The sequence below is a fragment of the Trichosurus vulpecula genome, chromosome 9 (assembly GCF_011100635.1).
Source record: "Trichosurus vulpecula isolate mTriVul1 chromosome 9, mTriVul1.pri, whole genome shotgun sequence".
Lineage (NCBI taxonomy): Eukaryota > Metazoa > Chordata > Mammalia > Diprotodontia > Phalangeridae > Trichosurus > Trichosurus vulpecula.
Window position 1 is genome coordinate 16774368 of NC_050581.1, and position 17834 is coordinate 16792201.

The 17834-nt window shown below is 39.7% G+C and overlaps 1 pseudogene; it reads left to right on the plus strand.

Annotated features, from left to right (window-relative positions):
• Positions 1-7950: 7950 nt before the first annotated feature.
• On the plus strand, positions 7951-8757 carry LOC118831432 (annotated as a pseudogene).
• The last annotated feature ends 9077 nt before the right edge of the window (positions 8758-17834 follow it).

The following is a 17834-nucleotide window of genomic DNA, read 5'->3' on the forward strand; positions in this document are numbered from 1 at the left end:
TCATAAAAGTTAGAAGGTCCAAGATATAGCTGCCTTTTGATAGTCTTGGGTTCCTCTTACATATGCCTCACACATACACTCTACCCCTTTCAAAGAAGTAGAAGCCTTCAAAGCCCAGCCTTAATAAAGAGTAGTTTCAGAAAATAAGGTAGCATACTAATTATTTAAGTTGCATTTTCTAATGTTTGTGAGACCTTCTGTTGCTCACATTATTTCCTTAGATTCATTTAAGTTGCCTGTATCATATTCAGAATTCACCTTGCTCTCTTCATTGCTGCTACCAGACCTTATTTTTTTTAATTTGGTTTTATTTTCAGGATGTCATCCACTCCCTTCCTAACATTTTTCCCCACTCCCACCCCCAATGAATGCACACATTGAGAAAAACAAAAGCTACAATAAACATTTATACTCAAGCAAAAAGATACCCACAATAGCCCTGTCATTCCCTTCTCCAGTCAAATGTCAAAACAAAAGAAATATGCCTCAGTCTCTACTTTGAGTCCATTTTTATCTGGAGGTGGTAGCATATTTCATCATGAGTCCTCTGAAATTATAGTCCTCTCATTTTCCTTGTTGATTCAGCTGTAGTTACTCTAGGTCTCAGGCATAATTCCTCTTCTTACTTTGTTTTTTGAGTTAATCAGGATTGTAAAGAAATGCTTATGTCATGGTGTTGTTTTCCTCTTTTAATGAAACTTAAGGTCACATCCTCTTTGATTGTCTTGGTCTTTTGCCATAGGTAGCTGCTATTTAAGCTTAATCTGTACATAGCAGATAGAACACTGGACCTGGAGTCAGGAATACCTGAGTTAAAATCTGGACTCGGACATTCACTAGAAAATCACAACCACTGTTTGCTTTAATCCACTGGAGAAGGGAATGGGAAATCACTCCAGTATCCTCACCAAGAAAACCCCAAATGGGTTCATGAAGAGGTAGACAGCACTGAACATCTAACAACAACAAAGAACATATAGAGACCCTGCTCAAAGGCATCAATTCATGGTGACACCTTCTGCAACTATTGTCACGTTTGCCATGGTTAGAAAATCATCCATCCTACAAGTAAGGAAGCATACGAAGAACACTCCATGTTATAATCTCTTTAAGGTTCTCTCGTCTTCAGTGCCATACAGAACACATCCTCTTACTCCTGGTATGGGTCTCAGAAATTTGGTTCATAAGGAAGAGTCATTCAGTGAATTTTCTGAGAAGCCTGATTATGCCAGGCTATGCCCATGTTTGCATCCCATTAATGCTAGAACGAGATAACAGCTCCTTTTAAAGCATCCCAAATGAGTATATTGTGCATAGCAACTTTTCATGTGGTCTTGAATCAGCAGACTGCTTGTTAATTGCTTAAACTACTTTCAGCATTTTTTTTCTAAAAAAAAACACCCCACAACCATTTTAGCTCTTCTTCCCAGGTGTCCAGACCCATAGGGCTAAGGAACAATTCCAGAAAATGAATAATTTTTGCATCCCCATTCAATATTTTGCTATTAAGGTCAATCCCCAACACACCAGATGCTTTGAATATAGCAAACCCCTTCCCATTTTCCTCCTGAAGCTTCTATAAGCAAATCTAATTCCCTGTTAGATGCTACAGTAATCGCATCTGCCATATTGCTGTGCCACTGAAATTTCCTATAAACATTACCCATATGTCAAGGTTTTCCTCTGGTTGCCTGGTTATCCTAATAAAATAGTTGAGCTCTCATTCCTGCTGACTACAACTATGATCCCTTTTACAAACCTATTACCTACAGCAATGATATTGAAAAAAGAACCCAAGGGTCCTAGTTATGCTTGTACCTAATTTTCCTATCTTTCTTTTTCAAGATTAGTCATGCTAGGTTTCTGGGGGCAGAGCCAAGATGGCGGCTGGAAAGCAGGGACCAGCATGAGCTCCCCGCTGAGTCCCTCCAAAAACCTATAAAAAATGGCTCTGAACCAATTCTAGGACTGCAGAACCCACAAAACAGCAGAGGGAAGTGGGGCTCCAGCCCAGGACAGCCTGGATGGTCTCTGGGTGAGGTCTATCCCACATGGAGCTGGGAGCTGGGAACGCAGCAGAGCAGAGCCCAGCGTGAGCGGCTCGGACCAACCAGAACAGGAGTAGGGTGGAGCGGGCCCTAACGCCCTGAATCAGTGAGCTGCAGCAGTTACAAGACTTCTCAACCCACAAACAACAAAGACAACAGAGAAGGTTAGTGGGAAAAGCTGTGGGGACAGAGTGAAAGAAGGAGTTCACAGTTCAGCCACCGCCCCTGGGGCAGCGGAGGTGGGGCAGCTACAGTTGCAGTTGCTTCTGGCCCCAGGCCCATCTGGTGGGAGGAATTAAGTGGCAGGTCAGAGCAGGAGTGCACAGTCTGCTGAAGATCTAAGTCCAGTCTGGGTTAGGGGTTTTTGGGGAAGGAGGAGTGCTGGTGCAGCAGAGCTGGCGCATCGCCCCCAAACGTGGAACATAAAACTCTTTAGTCTACCCCGCTGAAAAACCCAAGGGTCAGGTTAGTTGGTTGGGAATATGGCCAGGCAGCGAAAACACATCCAGATTCAGTGTCAGACTTTGTATTCTTTCTTTGGTGACAAAGAAGACCAAAACATACAGACAGAAGAAATTAACAAAGTAAAAGAGCCTACGCTAAAAGCCTCCAAGAAAAATGTGAATGATCCCAGGCCATGGAAGAGCTCAAAAAGGATTTGGAAAAGCAAGTTAGAGAAGTAGAGGAAAAGTTGGGAAGAGAAATGAAAAGGATGCAATAAAACCATGAAAAACAAGTCAATGACTTGCTAAAGGAGACCCAAAAAATGCTGAAAAATACACTGAAGAAAACAACACCTTAAAAAATAGACTAACTCAAATGGCAAAAGAGCTCCAAAAAGCCAAGGAGGAAAAGAATGCCTTGAAAGAAAGAATTAGCCAAATGGAAAAGGAGGTCCACTGAAGAAAATACTACCTTAAAAATTAGAGTGGAGCAAGTGGAAGCTAGTGACTTGATGAGAAATCAAGATATTATAAAACTGAACCAAAGGAATGAAAAAATGGAAGACAATATGAAATATCTGACAGAAAAAACCACTGACCTGGAAAATAGATCCAGGAGAGATAATTTAAAAATTATTCTACTACCTGAAAGCCATGATCAAAAAAAGAGCCTAGATATCATCTTTCAAGAAATTATCAAGGAGAACTGCCCTGATATTCTAGGGCCACAGGGCAAAACAGAAATTGAAAGAATCCACCAATCGCCTCCTCAAATAGATCCCAAAAAGAAATCTCCTAGAAATATTGTCGCCAAATTCCAGAGCTCCCAGATCAAGGAGAAAATACTGCCAGCAGCCACAAAGAAACAATTTGAGTATTGTGGAAACATAATCAGAATAATCTAAGATCTGGCAGCTTCTACATTAAGAGATTGAAGTGCTTGGAATATGACATTCTAGAGGTCCATGGAGCTAGGATTAAAACCTAGAATCAGCTACCCAGCAAAACTGAGTATCATGCTCCAAGGCAAAATATGGATTTTCAATGAAATAGAGGACTTTCAAGCTTTCTCAGTGAAAAGACCAGAGCTGAATAGAAAATCTGACTTTCAAACACAAGAATCAAGAGAAGCATGAAAAGGTAAACAAGAAAGAGAAAATCATAAGGGATTTACTAAAGTTGAACTGTTTTGTTTACATTCCTACATAGAAAGATGATGTGTATGATTCATGAGACCTCAATATCATAGTCGCTGAAAAGAATATGCATATATATATATGTTTATGTATACATATATATATCTATAAGTGAATGCGCATGTATGTGTATATGTATGTGTGTGTGTGTGTATATATATATACATATATATTACATATATATGTCTGTGTGTATATATATATATATATATATATATATATATAGAGAGAGAGAGAGAGAGAGAGAGAGAGAGAGAGAGAGAGAGAAAGAAAGAGAGAGAGAGAGAGAACGGACACAGGGTGAGTTGAAGATGAAGGGAAGATATTTGAAAGAAATAAAATCAAATTAAGGGATGAGAGAGGAATATATTGAGAGAGGGAGATAGGGAGAGATAGAATGGAGTGGATTATCTTGCATAAAGGTGGCAAGAGGAAGCAGTTCTGTGGGAGGATTGGAGAGGCAGGTGAGGGGGGGAATGAGTGAATCTTGCTCTCATCAAATTTGGCCTGAGGAGGGAATACCACTCAATTGGGTATCTTACCCCACAGGAAAGAAGAGGGAAGAAGATAACAAAAGGGGGGATGATGGAGGGGAGGGCAGACGGGGGTGGAGGTAATCAAAAACAAACACTTTGGAAAGGGGACAGGGTCAAGGGAGAAAATTCAATAAAGGGGGATGGGTTGGGAAGGAGCAAAATATAGTTAGTCTTTCACAACATGAGTATTGTGGAAGGGTTATACATAATGATACACATGTGGCCTATGACGAATTGCTTGACTTGTTAGGGAGGGTGGGTGGGAAGGGAAGAGGGGAATTTGGAACTCAAAATTTTACAAACAGATGTTCAAAAACAAAAAAAAAAGTTTTTTCATGCAAGTAGAAAATAAGATATACAGGCAATGGGGCATAGGAAATTATCTTGCCCTACAAGAAAGGAAGGGAAAAGAGGATGGGAGGGGAGTGGGGTGACAGAAGGGAGGGCTGAATGGGGAATAAGGCAACCAGAATATAGGTCATCTTGGAGTGCGGGGAGGGTAGAAATGGGGAGAAAATTTGTAATTCAAACTCTTGTGAAAATCAATGCTGAAAACTATGTCAAACAAATTTAAAAAAAACGATTAGTCATGGTATTACCCTATTAGAGATCAAGCTAACTGATGAGGATTTAACCTGGATTTGGGGTCAGAAAGGCAGCATGGTGTAATGTATACAGTATTTGCCTAAAAATCAGTGAGACTTGAGCTCAAGTCCTGTCTCTGACACATACTGTCTTAATGACCACAGGCAATTAACTTTGCCACTCAGGGCATCAAGCAACTCTTTAAGATTCTTAGTTACTAATCTGTATCAGTCAAAGGAATGGAATGGATGAAATCATAAGCCTTGTTAGAAATCCAAGAATTATATAGCAGCTACTGACAGTGGTTAGAGTCTAAGAAAAACAAAGCCTGAAGCACTGAAGGATACTGATAGGGGAAAAAAGGAACACTTTACAAGTTTTGTTTGGTCACTATATTTTACCCTCCTACATCCCTAACTTCCCTGGCATTTCACCATTATTTCTCTCTTTTCTGTGTTTACAACGTAGAAGAGTAATAGACAGTACAACTATCTACTTCAAATGAAGTGTACCAAGGAAGAGGTCAAACCAAAACAGTGTATCAGTAATTAGGGTGGGACTTTTGTTTTTACTGTTTTCTCTTTTAAAATGCTAAAGTAATCAAGTGCCTTTGACTCAACTGTTCTTTCAACAATGAATTCATTCTTTCAGTTAACCCAGATGCTTGTGGGTAATATGGAATATGATATACCCACTCAATATTATTCAATACACAATATCTCTTCATTTTATTACCCTTGAAATGTGACCCATTGTCACTTCGAATCTTCATTTGGGTCCCATAATATAGACTTACATTATCTAGGGTTTTACAGGCATTTTTCTGAGTTGCATTCTTATAAGGACAAGCCACTGGTACACTTGAATAGGTGTCAATGCATATAAGTATAAATGTACATCCTTTATCTTGGAGTAGTGATCCAATATAATCTGTCTGCCAAATTTGGGCTGGAACTTTTCCCCTTGCTAATTCTCCTGTTACTAAGTTGGAAACTGTTTTTTTCTTTTCTAATTGGCATATACAACAGTCCTCTGGTTTTTTTGTTTGTTTGTTTTAACAAAGCATGAGAGATACTAATATTTCAATCCTGTTCCCATCGAGGTGTAGCCTGAACCCTTAAATGGCCAGCTGTCTGGTGGAACCATTTTGCTAATATTGGGTAATTAGTTGGGGTCAGAATAGGGACAATACCTTCATTAGCAATCTTTGCTAGCCGATCCACATATGCATTGTACTCATGTTCTGGTGTGGTCAGGGTCACATGAGCATCAGCATGAAAATTGACAAATTAGTAAGCAGAGACAAGTCCCATATATCTTCCCATAACTCTTTACCCCAAACTTGCTTAACATGAATCTCCCAATTCTGATTCTTCCACATAGGCACCCATGTAGATAACCCATTAACTACTACCCAAGAGTCAGTAAATATGTGACACTGTCCTCCTTCCTCCATTTTGATGGCTTAATTACTACCATCAATTCAGCATCCTGGCCACTTTCACCTATTCTGGAATTTTCCGAAGCTTGCCTAGTACAGGGGTTATAGGCTACTGCTTTCCAATATTTCCCAAATATTTTGCTCTCCCATAAGTAAACCAAGCCTGTTTCTTCTATTCCTCAGTTAGTCCATCATATCCATCTTCCATTTGACCAAGGATTATTCAACTGTTGCTTTGATTCAGGGGATTTTTCATTCCCCTGAGCAGAGGTTTGGGGGAGGTGAGGGAGGTGAGGGAGGTGAGGCCATCACCAGAGCCAGGGCTCAAGTGGGTTAGCCAGGTTCCCAGTCTGTGCTGGATGCGTGGATGTCCTGAGATTGTATTATATATGGAGCCTTGAAACAGGAGTGGAGAACTGCCTTTATACGCATCCGACAGAAGCAGTTAGTGAAGTAGGAGAAAAAGTGAAGACTGGCCTTCATGGAGCCTGGGTAGGAGCAGCTGGTGAGGTAAGACAAGCTGACACCTGCAAACACACTGACCCAGTCAGAGCTGAGGACTTCCTGTGTGAGAACTTTGGAAAGGTGAGATGGAAAGCAGTGAGCTGCCTGAAAGCCTGCCTTGTTGAGGTGAAAGCAAGGGCAGAGAGCAACATGCATCAGAATTTGGGCAGAAGCCAGAAATGGTGGCCTCCTGCTGGAGGACCAGGAACCCAGGAGTATGGAGTCCAGTCCCAGGGTAAGATGGAAAATTTTCATCAAGGCACTAAGTGTGATTTTTTGCTGCCTTCTCCTGGGATGGTTTGGAACCCAGGGGCAGGGTGGAGTTCTCTATATTTGGTGGGAGGAAGTGCCAAGGACTCCACCCTGTTGGCTTTGTTGCCGCTCAGGACCTGGAAGTGGGGAGCTGGAGCAGTGTGTGGAGAAGAGCACATTCCCAAGACAGTTTTATTTGGTCTTTTTTGCTTGTGTTGGGACTTTGCTAATTAAAGCATGCATGTATCTGAGGGTACCAGGAGGAAGTGTGCAACAGCAGTGTGTGGAGAAGGGCACACCCAGAAGTAGGGCTTTACTCAGATACTCTGTATTTACTAAAAAGGATTGTAACTTGCTGTGACATTAGGGTGGATGGTGTTTGTATTGTAAACAAGTATTTTGGGGAATGACAGTGAATGATATGTTATGTTGTAAATGTTATGCTTTCATGCCTTGATTGGATATCAATGTATAATGCCTCTATTTGTTCCAGGATCCATGGCTATTTAAATCGTGTAAATCCACTGATCCTAGAAGGGGTGGATTGTAATGGTACTTAGGGTGAGATTTTTTTTTACTGTTTTCTCTTTTGGAGCACTGAGGTAATCAAGTGCTTTTAATGATTCCAGCCTTTGTTTCTTTGATTGAATGAAGAGCCTTTGACCTGACTAAGAAACAAGAAAATCTTGTTCACATAGGTTTGAGTCACATGGTTGTGACACCAGAAGAAGCTTCACATGGCTCTGAGTTCCATGGTTGTGATGCCCAATGACCCTGAACAGGGAATATAAACTCAAAGGTTAGCATTTTCTTTGGGAGCTCTCACTCGATATACGAATGTCTTGTGATTTGACCAGAGAAGACTCTAGGTATCCACTGGAGATGCAGGCTTTAAAAAGCTAGATATTGGCTCTTTCTAGCAAGTCCGGAGCCAGACCGTGCAGGATGGGCCGAGTGATCTGTGGTCAGAGGAAGGGTGCGGGCTCCGTCTTCCGCGCTCACGTGAAGCACAGGAAAGGGGCCGCCAAGCTCCGGGCAGTCGACTTCGCCGAGAGGCATGGCTACATTAAGGGTATCGTAAAGGACATAATCCATGATCCAGGCCGAGGGGCTCCTCTTGCAAAAGTAGCTTTCCGGGATCCTTACCGATTTAAAAAGAGGACAGAGTTGTTCATTGCTGCTGAAGGCATCCATACCGGCCAGTTTGTGTACTGTGGTAAGAAAGCTCAGCTCAACATTGGCAATGTCCTCCCAGTTGGCACTATGCCTGAAGGGACCACAGTGTGCTGTCTTGAAGAAAAGCCTGGGGACCGGGGTAAGCTTGCCCGTGCATCTGGAAACTACGCCACTGTGATTTCTCACAATCCTGAAACCAAGAAGACACGAGTAAAGCTACCTTCAGGCTCTAAGAAAGTGATCTCCTCCGCAAACAGAGCTGTGGTTGGTGTTGTTGCTGGAGGAGGTGGTATTGATAAACCTATCCTTAAGGCAGGTCATGCCTACCACAAATACAAGGCCAAAAAGAAACTGCTGGCCTCATGTCCAGGGTGTGGCCATGAATCCTGTGGAACATCCCTTTGGAGGAGGTAATCACCTGCATATTGGAAAACCATCCACCATTCGAAGAGATGCCCCAACTGGACGAAAAGTCAGTCTCATTGCTGCCCGGCGTACTGGTCGACTCCGGGGTACCAAGACTGTACAGGAGAAGGAGAACTAAAGCACAGAATCCTGACAATAAAATTATTTTGGAAATTGTAGAAAAGAAAAGCCAGATATTGGTGCCTCTCTCTGGTAACTATGGAATTCTTTGGTCAGACAGCTAGCGGCTTGTCTGTTGTTAACTGTGTGTGTGTGTTTGCTTTGTTTATACTGTCTCTGTTTGTAATTTCTGTTTGTATTTGCATTGAAGTTCAGGGTGTTGGTTTTCCCCCTAAAATGAGTAAGTGATATATGTAAGTTTGATTAAAGTGAGATTTTAATTTTTTTTTTAAATTTTTTGTTTACAATACTCAGTTCGGCATGTTTTTGAGCTCCAAAATTTCTTCACCTGACCTCCTCCCTCCACTCCAAGTTGGTATGGAATCCAATATATGTTCTACATATACCTTCACATTAAACTTATTTCCACAATAGTCAAGTTGTAAACAAGAATTGTGACCAATGGAATGAATCATGAGAAAGCAGAAACAAAACAAAAAAGAAGAGAAAAAAAGAGAGAGCAAATATTTTGACTTGATATGCAATCAGATTCCATAATTCTTTCTCTGGATGTAGATAGCTCTTTCCATCATGAGTCCTTTGGAGCTGTCTTTGAACCTTGTATTGCTGAAAAGAGACAGGTCCATCAAAGGCAGTCTTCACTAAAGGAATGTCAGTGGCTCTGTACAATGTTCTCCTGGTTCTGCTCCCCTCGTTCAGCATCATATCATGTAGATGTTTGCAGGTTATTATGAAGTTCCTATGTTCCCCATTTCTTATAGCACAATAGTATTCCATTATATTTATATACCCCAAATTGTTTGGCCATTCCCCAATTGATGGGCATTCCCTTGATTTCCAATTCCTTGTTACCACAAAAAGAGTTACTATAAATATTTTTTTTGTACACACGGGTCCCTTTTCCATGTGATCTCTTTGGGATACAACCGTAGAAGTTGGGCAAAGTATATGCACATTTTTATAGCCCTTTGGGCATATTCCCAATTGTCCAGCAGAATGTGTGGATCCATTCACAACTCCACCAACAATGTAACAGTGTTCCAATTTTCCTACATCCTCTCCAGCATCAATCATTTTCCTGTTTTGTCATGTTAGCCAATCTGACAGGACAAAAGTGATACCTAAGAGGTGTTTTGATGTGCATTTCTCTAATCGGTAGTGATTTAGAGCATTTTTTCATATGCCTACAGAGATCTTTAATTTCTTCTTCTGAAAACTGCCTGTTCATATCCTTTGATCATTTCTCCATTGTGGAATGACTTTTATTCCTATAAATGTGGCTCCCTTCCCTGTATATTTTACCTGTGAGGCCTAAATCAGAGACACTGGTTGTAAAGATTTTCTCCCAATTTTCTACTTCCCTCCTAATATTTCTTTTTGGATTGGCTTTGTTTATACAAATCTTTTCAATTGAATCAGAATTATCCATCTTGCATTTTGTAATGCTCTCCATCTCTTATTGGGTCATGAATTCTTCCCTTTCCCATAAATTTGACAGGTAAATTTTTCCTTTGTCTCCCAAATGGTTTACAGTATCAGCTTTTATTCCTGAATCATGAACATACTTTGACTTTATTTTGATATATGGTATATTGGTCTATGCCAAGTTATCGCTGTACCGTTTTCCAATTTTCCCAGCAGGTTTTGTGAAATAGGGAATTCTTAGCCCAGAAGATAGACTCTTTGCGTTAATCAGAGTAGATTGCTGGACTCATTAACTACTGTGTCTTGTGTACCTAACCTATTCCACTGATGCACAACTCTGTTTCTTAGCCAGTACCAAGTAGTTTTGATGACTGCTGCTTTATAGTACAATTTAACATCTGCTATGACTAGACCACCTTCCCTAAGCATTTCTTTTCATTAATTCCCTCGATATTCTAGACCTCCTGTTATTCCAGATGAATTTTGCTATCATTTTATACAGTTATGTATTTTTTGGTAGTTCAATTGGTATGGTGCTGAATAAATAAATTAATTTAGGTAAAATTGTCATTTTTATTATATTAGCTGAGCCTAACCATGAGCAACTGATATTTTTCCATTTATTTAGATCTGACTTTATTCACATGAAAACTGTTTCATAATTATATTCATATAGGCCCTGGGTTTGTCTTGGTAGGTATACTCCCAAATATCTTAATAGTGTCTACAGTAACTTTAAATGGAATTTCTCTTTCTACCTCTTGCTGTTGGGCTTTGTTAGCAATATATAAGAATGCCAAGGATTTGTATTGGTTTATTTTATATCCTGCAACTTTGCTAAAGTTATTTATTATTTCAAGTAGTTTTTTACTTGATTCTCTAGGATTCTCTAAGTAAATCATCCTATCATTTGCAAAGAGTGATAACTAGGTATCTTCTTTGCCTACTCTAATTCCTTCATTTTCTTTTTCCTCTCTTATTGCTAAAGCTAACATTTCTAGTACCAAACTGAATAATAGTGGTGATAATGTACATCCTTGTTTCACCCCGATCTCACCGGGAATGCATCTAGCTTATACCCTTTACATACAATGCTTCCTGATGGTTTTAGGTAGATGCTACTTATAACTTTAAGGAAGACTCTATTTATTCCTATGATTTCTAATGTTTTAATATGAATGGATATTGTATTTTCTCAAAGCTTTTTCTGCATCTATTGAGATAATCATATGGTTTCCCCTAGTTTGTTGCTGATATGATCAATTATGCTGATAGTTTTCCTAATACTGAAGCAGCCTTGTATTCCTGGAATAAATCCTACTTGGTTGTAGCATAGTATACTCATGATAAGTTGCTGCAATCTTTTGCTGATCTTTTATTCAAAAATTTTGCATCAATATTCATTAGAGAAGTTGGTCTATACATTTCTTTCTCTGTTTTGACACTTCCTGATTTAGGTATTAGTACCATATTCGTGTCATAAAAAGAATTTGGTAGGACTTGTTCTTCACCTTTTTTCACAAAAAGTGTATAAAGTATGTGGCTGAGCCCCCTGGGGCTGAGGAACTCTGGCTGGTCTCCTAAGGTGGGTCCTGCTAGGAAATATCTCTTCCTGCACTAGTCTCTTTCTGCCACAACATGAAGGGCCTTCTCTCCAACTTCTTGAACTAAAAATCTACTGAAGCCCCACTTCTAGCTCCTCTATTTCAGGGTTTCTCCTGAGGAAACATTATCTGGTGAGGAAGGGAGGGATGAGAGCCATTTTACCTAGTCTTCATGGATGCAGAAAGTTCAAGACAGCAAGTTTCATACCTTTAGACTGTGAGCTGGAGGCCTCTGGGTTAGCTGCTCCTGCTGCCACAGGTGCTACATTGCAGTGTCATGTATCTCCGACAGACTCCTGCAGTAGGCTGAGAGGCCTGGGGATAGCTGCCTTAACTGGCACTTCTGCCCTGGGGCTGCTCCTGCCTAAAGTGAGATTGTTAAACCTGTAAAGGGGAGTGAAGTGACAGAAGGGAGGGCTGAATGGGGAACAGGGCAACCAGAATATATGCCATCCTGGAGTGGGGGGAGGCTAGAAATGGGGAGAAAATTTGTAATTCAAACTCTTGTGAAAAACAATGCTGAAAACTAAACATATTAAATAAATAAATAAATAATAAAAAAAGAATTAACAAGTTGGAATGAGAGGTACAAATTCTTACTGAAGCAACAAACCCCCTGAAAATTAGAATGGATTGAATAGAAGCCATCAACTTTGGAAGATTAAAGCAAATATTAACACAAAGTCAAAAGACCAAAAAAAAAGAGAAAATGTCAGGTATAACTCATAGTAAAACTACAGATCTGAACAACAGATCAAGGAGAAAAAGTTAAGAATCGTAAGAATAATTGTACTATCTGAAAACCATGAAATGGGAAGGGAAGAGAGAGAGAGAGAGAGAGAGAGAGAGACAGAGACAGAGAGAGAGACAGAGAGACACAGAGAGACAGAGAGAAACAGGAGACAGAGAGGAAGGAAGAGGAGGAGGAAGAGGAGGAGAAAGAGGAAAAGGAAGAGGACAAGGAGGAGGAAGAGAAGACATTCTATTTCAAGAAATCTTAAAAGAAAACTGAGAAAACTGCTCAGATCTCTTAGAACCAGAGGGAAAAGTAGAAATAAAAATAATCAACTGGTAAATTCCTGAAAGAAATCCATAAATGAAAAATCCAAGGAACAACAAAGACAAAAATTAAGTTTCCAAGTCAAATAAACAAATACTGCAGCTAGCCAGAGAGAAAAAAATTTCAAGCACTGAGAAGCCATAGTCAGGCTCATACATGATTTAGTGGCCATTACTATAAAATAGAGAACTTAGACTATAATACTACAAAAGGCAAAAGATAAAAGCTTATAGTCAAGAATAACTTACCAAGCACAACTGCATATAATGCCACTGGGGAAAAAATGGACCTTTAATGAACTGAAGGACTTCCAAGCATTTGTGATGAAAAGACTAGAGCTGCACAGAAACTTTGAAGCTTAAGCAGAGGAGTGAAGAACAACCTAAAAAAGTAAACATGAATATAAGATTATAAAGAACTAAATAAGAATAGACTGTTTACGTTCAAATGTGACGCTATTTGACATCTCCTCGATGATGTGTGTCTCCTTAGAACCCTATCCTGCATCAGGGTTCGTAGAGGGCCTAATTAAAAAGAAGTCCTGGAAAAAAAAAAGAAAGATGATATCTAGGCTCCTTTTTTGATCATGGCTTTCAGGTAGTCCAATAATTTTTAAATTATCTCTCCTGGATCTATTTTCCAGGTCAGTGGTTTTTCCAATGAGATATTTCACATTGTCTTCCACTTTTTCATTCCTTTGGTTCTGTTTTTTAATATCTTGATTTCTCATAAAGTCACTAGCTTCCACTTGCTCTAATCTAATTTTTAAGGTCGTATTTTCTTCAGTGTTCTTTTGGACCTCCTTTTCCATTTGGCTAATTCTGCCTTTCAAGGCATTCTTCTCCTCATTGGCTTTTTGGAGCTCTTTTGCCATTTGACTTAGTCTATTTTTTAAGGTGTTATTTTCTTCAGTATATTTTTCAGTGTTTTTTGGGTCTCCTTTAGCAAGTCATTGACTTGTTTTTCATGGTTTTCTCGCATCTTTCTCATTTCTCTTCCCAATTTTTCCTCTACTTCTCTTTCTTTTCCAAATCCTTTTTGAGCTCTTCCATGGCCTGAGACCAGTTCATGTTTTTCTTGGAAGCTTTTGTTGTAGGCTCTTTGACTTTGTTGACTTCTTCTGGCTGTGTGTTTTGGTCTTGTCACCAAAGAAAGATTCCAAAGTCTGAGAATGAATCTGGGTGTGTTTTCGCTGCCGGGCCATGTTCCCAGCCAACTTACTTGACCCTTGAGTTTTTCAGTGGGGTATGACTGCTTGTAAAGAGTACATTGTTCCAAGCTTGAGGGGATGAACCAGCTCTGCCACACCAGCACTCCTCCTTCCCCAAGAACCCCCAACCCGGACTGGACTCAGATCTTCAGCAGGCTCTGCACTCCTGCTCTGATCTGCCACTTAATTCCTCTCACCAGGTTGGACTGAGGCCAGAAGCAATTGCAGCTGTAGTTCTGTAGTTGCCCCACCTCTTCTGCCCCCGGGTCAGTGGCTGAACCGCCAACTCTATCACCCTGTCCCCAGCAGCTTTTCCCACTAACCTTCTTTGTTGTCTTTGGTGTTTGTGGTTTGAGAAGTCTGATAACTGCTGCAGCTCACTGATTTAGGGCACTAAGGCCCACTCTACCTGGCTCCTGGTCTGGTTGGTCCCTGCCGCCCACGCAGGGCTCTGCTCTGCTCAGCTCCACTCCCAGCTCTGTGCAGGATAGACCTCACCCAGCAACCACACAGTCTGTCCTGGGCTGGAGCCTTGCTTCCCTCTCCTATTTTTTGGGTTCTGCAGTTCTAGAATTGGTTCAGAGCCATTTTTTATAGGTTTTTGGAGGGACATGGGGGGAGCTCATGCTAGTCCCTGCTTTCCAGCTGCCATCTTGACTCCGCCCCCACATTAACAGATATTAAATAGTGCAATCCTCAAAACCACTTGTAACTGGATAAGAAATAGAGTGATGGATCAGTGGAATAGTTTATGTACACAAGATACTGTAGTCGATGACTATAGTAGTCTACTCTTTGATAAACCCAGGAAGTCCAGCATCTGGTATAAGAATTCACTATTTCACAAAAACCCCCTGGGAAAACTGGAAAATAGTATGGCACAAACAGGGCATAGACCAATATCTTAGATCATATATGAAAGTAAAGTTCAACTGGGTTCAGGATTTAGATATAAAGGTTGCTACCACAAGCAATTTGTGAGAGGAAGGAGTAGTTTAACTGTGAAATTTATGGAGAAGGGAAAAATTTGTGACCAAATAATTGATACGGATGGTTATGCAATGCAAAAGGAGTAATTTTATTACATTAAATTGAAAAACTTTTCTACAGACAAAGCCAGTGCAACCACAATTAGGAGGCAAGCAGAAAATTGGGAAAGAATTTTCATTAATTTGAGCATTTGAGGACTGATAAAGTCCTCATCTCTAAAATATACAAGGAACTGAGAAGGTTTATAGGAACACAAGTCATTCCCCAAATGATAAATTGTCAAAGAATATGAATGAGCAGTTTTCAGAGGAAGAAATTAAATATATCTATAATCATATGAAAAATGCTCTACATCACTATAGATTTGAGAAATGCAAATCAAAACAACTCTTAGGTACCACAGCTTTCCTGTCAGATTGACTAACATGAAAAAATAGGGAAATTATACATGCTGTTCACTATGAGGGAAAATCGGAACACTAATACATTGTTGTTGGAGTTGTGAACTGATGCAACAATCCTCGAGAGCATTTTGGAACTATGCCCAAAGGGCTATAAAAATGTTCAGACCCTTCGACCCAGCAATATCGCTTCTAGGGCTGTATCCCAAAGCAATCATACAAGTGGGAAAAGGACTATGTGTTCAAAAATATTTATAGCAACTCTTTTTGTGGTGGCAAAGAATTGGAAATCAAGGCGTTGCACATCAATTTGGGAAATGGCTGAACAAGTTGGACTATGTGACTATAATGGAATATTGTTGTGCTATAGGAACTGAGAAGCAGACAGACTTCATAATAGCCTGGAAATTCTTATATGATCGCATGCTGAGTGAGGGGACCAGAACCAGAACATTATACAGGATTACAGACACACAGTATCTGTGATGGCTAACTTTGACAAACTTGGCTCTTCTCAGCAATGCAAGGATCTAAGACAGCTCCAAAAGACTGATGACAGAAAAAAAAAACTATCCTCATCCAGAGAAAGAATTATGGAGTCTGAATGCATACTGAAGGAAAGTATATGGTGTCTCCCCCGACCCCTGCCTCTGTCTCTCTCTTGTTTCTTCTTTCTTATGGTTCATTCCTTTGGTTATAATTCTTCCTTAAAACTTGACTATTGTGAAAATAAGGTTAATGTGAAGGTATATGTAGAACCTATATCAGAATACGTAACATCGTGGGGCTTATGTGGGGGAATGAGAGGGCAGGGAGAAAGTTTGGAACTCAAAAATTTGTGTTACTGAGTGTTGTAAACTAAAAATAAAAAAAGAAATTTAATTTAAAAAATAGACTAACCCAAATGACAAAGAGGTCCAAAAAGCCAATCAGAAGAGGAATGCATTAAAAACAGAATTGGCCAAATGCAAAAAGAGGTCTATAAGCTGACTGAAGAAAATAATTCCTTAAAATTAGAATGGAGCAAATGGAAGCTAATGACTTTATGAGAAATCAAGAAATTATAAAACAGAACCAAAAGAATGAAAAAAATAGAAGACAATGTGCAATGTTCATTGAAAAAAAAACAAAAACACTGACCCAGAAAATAGATCCAGAAGGGATAATTAAAAAATTATTGGTTTACCTGACAGTCATGATCACAAAAAGAGACTAGATATTTGCCCTGCTATTACTCACCCTACCCCTGCCCAAGAATCCCTTCTTATCCTTCCATTTCCATTAATCTAAATATCCTTCTACCCACCTTTCACTTATTCCCTCACCCTCCCCTCTAGAGATCCTTCTCTTATCCTCCCCCTTACTATTTTATTTCTTTCTAAATTTAGAGGAAATTTATATTCTTCTAGAGATATGTGCATTGTTCCCTTTTGAACCCACTCCTGATGCAAGTAGATTTTCATAACTACCAGCCCTCTTCCCCTATCCAACTCCTCTTTGTCAGTTCTTCCTCTAGCACCTCATTTGCATGAGATAATTACTCTTTTTAGTTGTTCCTAAATGATTTTATTTTTTAAAGTCATATCATACTGAGATCTACTCCAATCTTTTTTTCATGAACTACTAATAAAAATCAGGGACATATGTATTACATTTTACCTACATAAAAGATAAGCAGCCTTTTCTTTTTGAGTCCAATATCAATTAGTCTTTGGTATGTACCTTATACTTCTCTTGGCTCTTGTGCATCAAATCTTATGTTAAGTTCAGTGTTGTTGGTTTTTTTTAAGTCCTGAAAGTCTGACAATTCATTTCATATCCATTTTATTTTCCATTGAGGATTACACTTAGCCTATCCCTTCCCCATACTCTTAAGTCACTTAACCGTAAAATCTTATTACCACCAAAAGATGGCTCCCTATTTCCCCAAGTAACAGAGTCGAAATTAGGTTTTTTTTAAATATTTTTTTTTTATTTTTAGTTTACCACACACGGTTCTACATAATTTTGAGTTCCAGATTTTCTCCCTTCCCTCCCCCCTCCCTCCCCAAGATGGCATGGAATCTCATATAACTACCATGTATAACTTTGCACTGAATTAATTTATACACTAGTCAAGTTGTGGAGAAGAATTATGACCGATGGAATGAATCATGAGAAAGAAGAGACAGAGCCAAAAAAAAAAAAAACAAACCCAAAACAAAAACAAAAGAGGAGAAAAAAGGCGAGCATGTAGTGTGCCTCAATCTGCATTCAAACTTCACAGTTCTTTCTCTGGATGAAGACAGCATTCTCCATTGCGCGTCCCCTGGAGTTGTCCTTGCACCTTGCATTGCTGAGAAGAGCGAAGTCTGTCAGGGTTGGTCCTCACGGACTCCATATATCTGTGGTTGTGTACAATGTTCTCCTGGCTCTGG